The sequence below is a fragment of the Limulus polyphemus genome, unplaced genomic scaffold, assembly GCF_000517525.1.
Source record: "Limulus polyphemus unplaced genomic scaffold, Limulus_polyphemus-2.1.2 Scaffold3358, whole genome shotgun sequence".
Lineage (NCBI taxonomy): Eukaryota > Metazoa > Arthropoda > Merostomata > Xiphosura > Limulidae > Limulus > Limulus polyphemus.
In genome coordinates this window covers 80,051-85,224 of record NW_013668968.1, presented here as the reverse complement: position 1 = coordinate 85,224, position 5,174 = coordinate 80,051, and the positions used below count along the sequence as shown (strand labels likewise).

General features: G+C 34.8%; 1 pseudogene; it reads right to left on the bottom strand.

Annotated features, from left to right (window-relative positions):
- Positions 1-211: 211 nt before the first annotated feature.
- On the bottom strand, positions 212-743 carry LOC111088224 (annotated as a pseudogene).
- Positions 744-5,174: the final 4,431 nt, after the last annotated feature.

The following is a 5,174-nucleotide window of genomic DNA, read 5'->3' as shown; positions in this document are numbered from 1 at the left end:
TGCCTATTTCTCTCAAATGTGCTATTGTCGATACCATAAGATGAGGTGCTTCTAATGACTTCTGAATCTCGTGCAACATGCTTTCACGCTTTGATGATTTGTGGAATAGTGAATATATGTATTTGATGACATGAACAACCTTCATCACAGACACAGCTTTCTTTGTAACGCTGCTTAAGGCTAAAAATAAAAGATGGTCCCTACAATTTACCTAAGGAATTTCTCTTCCTGTGTTCTCTGAAAGTCGCTTACGCACAACATTTATTTTTCCTGAGAAATTGGCAGCACCATCGAAAGTAAGAGAAATTATATTATTGTAATCCAGATTCCTCTTTATCAGCTCTCTGTCAAACGAACTCATAATGGTTTCGGAATCAGTGCTTACTAGATCACTAATGCTCAATAATTTTTCTTTTACTTCACCGCAATCAGTTATATAGCGAATCAAAATTGACAACTGGCTCATATTGTTGATATCTGAGGAGTCGTCAGCCATTATAGATAAATATTTAATATTCAGTTCCGAGGCGTCACAATCATTTAGAATTGCGGCAAGACAGGTCAGCAGATTCATATGCTGTAGCTTTGCTTACATATGCCGAACGGTCGCTCTGATTTCCCACCCATTGCTTCAGAGAGTCGTCTTGTAGCATAAGAAGGTGAGAAATCAAATGTTCATATTTCGTAGTATGCGGGATTTCTTCTTTTACTAAGAAGTAGACGCTTCTCACAAACGCAGCCATTGCTGCCTTGCTGCGACTACATTCATGAGTTGAACAAGTGTAATATGCACCTGTTTTTTAAGAGATTGACGAATCAATCTCACTAGTTCCAAGACTCAGCATCAGCACCACTTTTCATTACCTGTAATCTAGGTTTCTTTGTAACAAACTGTAGAATTTACTTCTGCGACATACTTTACCACAGAAAAGTTAAAATTACAAAGCTGAATCACAACCTTAAATAACGTACAAAGCAAACAAACATAGGGGCTTATAAAACATGAACCACTTTTATAGAAACGCCTATACGTCTAATAGCGTCTTCACACCTTTGAGAATTTGAAGAATTTTGGTAATAAGTCTATGTTTAGCTTATACGATCTAACTGTAATTCTGGATTTTTTTATACAAGCCCCTCCTTCTCGCGATACACATTGGCTAGCTGATAAGGTCAAACACGCCTTCGAGAGGCCACTAGAATTTCCGTTTGCACAATCGTTGGGTGCAGGTAGTAAATCCTGACTCATGCCGCACGACTTTTATTCGGTTTTTAACGTAAAAAAGAAAGAATATTTATAATATATTTTTGCACAGGGGGAAATTCCTGCCTTCCTTAACTCCCTGAATTCAACACTGATGCTTATAATTAATTATACTTGTCATTAGACATTGATATTAGAATTATTATATTTTTAAAAACTACATTCTGTATATAGTCCCATAGGGATTTGTAAGAATTAGAAGACTGTATAATAATATTATTCCAGCCATATTACATTTGTCATATCCATTGCCAACGACGCGTTTTGCTAAATCCAGCGATCTTCAGTGTGGTTGGAATACTATTATCAAACACTGTTCTAATTCTTGAAGCCCCCCAACAGCACTGCGATATGTCTGTCAATTTACAACGCTAGAATCCGGGTTTCGATACCCGTAGTGGGCAGAGTACAGATAGCCCATTGTGTAGCTTTGTGCTTAATTACAAACAAACAAACAAATAATTCTTGAAAATCCCAATGGGAGTAGATATAGCATGTAGTGTTTAAAAATATAATAGTCCTAATGCTAATATCTTATAACAAGTATAATTAATCATAATTGTTGCACGTTAGGTAATGCTATACATTGTTCTATTTAACGTAATCGTTAGAGAGTCAATCCTCAAAAACCCTTCAGTTTTATACAATGATGAGTTTTTCCCACCGAACAGTAATATTCAAGTTCGTTGAAAGCTCATTGAGGGTAGTTGGAAATGTTTTGATATTAGAATATTTCAACGTTTCCACCTGTACTTATTCTATTATAAAAGATTTTTCCAACTACTCATTATAAGCCTTCAGTTTTATGTTGAACAAGACTTTGCTTGCTATATTTTCCATCTTATTTGTGTTTTTCTACTATTTGAAATTGATGATGGACATCGTAATTTTCACGCCTAACTGTTTAAAGATGCCAGTATAAAATTAGTTTTCCAGAAAATTTGACGGGGAGAATTTATAAGTTCAAATAAATTACTAGTTTAAGGATTTTATGAAACATTTAAATCCTGATTTATCCAGGTGCCCCTAAATAAACCGGGAATAGAAAGTTTAATTTCCGTCAATAGGTTTTGTCATTATAGGCCAAAAGGTCATCAAGGTTTTAGGATATAATTTGAAGTATAGAACTGGATATTTGCTTAGTATATTTTAAACACTATGCTTAAATGACAATAGGAGTGATGTATGTAACATTATGCAGAAGTACTTATACCCATACGGAAGCACTGAAAGAAAGAGAGAAATATCATTAGATATTGAAGAATAAGAAATATGTAGCACTAATAAGCGAGCTAGAAAACAGACAGGGATTGACTTGAAGAAATGTCCTTTCCTTAATTTTTTAAAAAAGGACGACATTACATTCACCAAAAAGTCAAGATTCAATAAGATGATGAACTATTTGATAAAAGTCAAGGAATAGAAGTGATTGTATAGTTATGATAACTGGTGTCTATCATAGATATCGTATGAACGTTTTCATGAACAGGAGACCAAAAGGGAGGCTAAAACCAAGGTTTATTAAATACGATGAATTTGAAACACTGGCTGCTGAAATCGAAGTGAAACTATTTAAAGAGAAGGGCATTTATTACTTCATGCAAATCAGAGATACGTATAAGGAGTACGTATAAATGTTGAAAATTTGTTACACAACAGGTCACAGAATCTACGAAAGCGTTGAAGCAAAGGGAAATTTTTGAGGAAATTTCATCCATTGCTTCTGTGAATTTAAATAGAATAAAAACAATATTAACGAAGTTATATTACAAACTTAAAAACGTAAGAGATAGAAGAGATAGAAAGAGAATAAATAGGTCGAAGGACAAATAACTAGTCAACAACTCGAAGGACATATAAAAAACTAAAGAGGACAAGGAGATGCTTGTGTATTATAAAAAAATAAGCCTTGAGAGGTAAGTATCAAGCACAGGGCTAGAACCAGTTTATAACTGCAGTAAGTGACAAGTACGAGGCTAGAACAAGTTTAGAAGGACTGTAATTAACAAACACGAGGCTAGAGCAAGTAAGCCCAGCACGTGCATAAACTTTGAAACAAGTATAGAAGTTAGTGGCCGAGGTCATAGTAGAGGCAGTCAACCACCTCGTTAGCCATCACTGTGCTGCATACAAAACGCCAATGTACAAGGACAGGATAGAGGATGTTGTCCTCGATTCTTTAGCACTGTAGAAGCTACAGAAAAGTTTAGATTTTATGAATCATCACCGTGCTTTGATGTAGTATCAGTTACAGTACATGGGTGTAGCAGTACAGGCAAGTAGGCAGCCGGTTAACAGCAGTCGAGGGTTTTTGGGTGTGGTGCTGGACCAGTCCAAAACTTGCCTCCAAGCAGCCAATAGGAGCACAGCACTACTTGTGGGTGATGCTGTGTCCTATTTAGATGCTCGCCAGGATACAGAGAAATCCTGCTATATAAGCCCATGTCTGGAGCTAGAAAGTCAGTTCCTCCGGCGAGTTCTGAAGTTACCCAGACCTCCAGCCAGTCTCCAGCCAGCATTATGAATAACCTAGACTCAGTAAAGAAGGTTCCAACTCCCCAGTAAGTATCTCTCTCTAGATCAGTTTTTGTACAATATATGTTTTTATTAAGAGTGTTATAAATGTTAATGCTTAAAGTAACGATTGTAGAGTTGGACTATCAAGTGTTATGCCTAATGTAATAAAAGAGTAATAAAAGATATTATAAGTAGTATTGCCTCTGATCACCATAGAATTTTCAATCAGTAATACCTTGCAACCCACCAGTAAGCAGTAGTATACTAATTCACGATGTATTACAAATTGATATTGTTGATTTGCATTTCTTAGTATGAATTCTCTTAATTACAATTTACTTTTTTTGTGTGTCCTCTCTTCCCCAGTGGCTCAGCGATAAGTCTAGGTGCTTTTAACTCTAAAAATCCTAGGCTTCCATTCCTGCAGAGGGCAGAGTACACATAGTCCATTGTAAAATGTTGGGCTTAATAACAAACAAGTAATGGCTTTCGTTACTTTATGTTTATTTTACTTGAAATTTAACAACAATTTTAAAATGTATCTTTTTTAAAGTTACACTTCGGTTATTGTTCCGTTTTATATTTTTTTGTAACAGGTTAGCGCTCAGGTGAGCTTAATTGTTGGAGTTTCAATTAAAACCAACCTGTACACCTTATTTATTTGTTGGAGGATTTGTCGTGATGAGTGGAGCCACAAGTCGCTAACTCCAGGAGTTTACAGTTAGAGTAAAGAATATGAGTCTCAGACCAGCAAATTCAAACGAAGAAATAAATAAGATCAATAGTCGAGAATTCTCCGCAAACGATACTAACATGATGATAAAGTCTGATTATATTACAGTATAACATGATGATAAAGTCTGATTATATTAATATAATACTCCCCGATGAATAACATAACGTAGTTTTATTTAATACATTCTAATCTGATTTAATATTACAGTATAGCATGATGATAAAGTCTGATTATATCACAGTATAGCATGATGATAAAGTCTGATTATATTACAGTATAACATGATGATAAAGTCTGATTATATTACAGTATAACATGATGATAAAGTCTGATTACACCACAGTATAACATGATGATAAAGTCTGATTATATTACAGTATAACATGATGATAAAGTCTGATTATATTACTTGTTTAATGGCTGACACAGATATTGATATTAGTGAAGAAAGAAATATGTCCTAAAGTAGCGGCAGATAAAAAGGTTTTGAACATAGCAAAAGATATAATAACTCAGGTGACACAACTTTAAAATGTGCTCAGACTAACAAGAAGTAAACAGCTTGTGACAATACTTAATAGGTTTGAAAAGGTTCTATCATACCAAGAAGTTTGAAGATATTTGACTAAAATGCCAAAGTCAGTAGGTGAACAGACT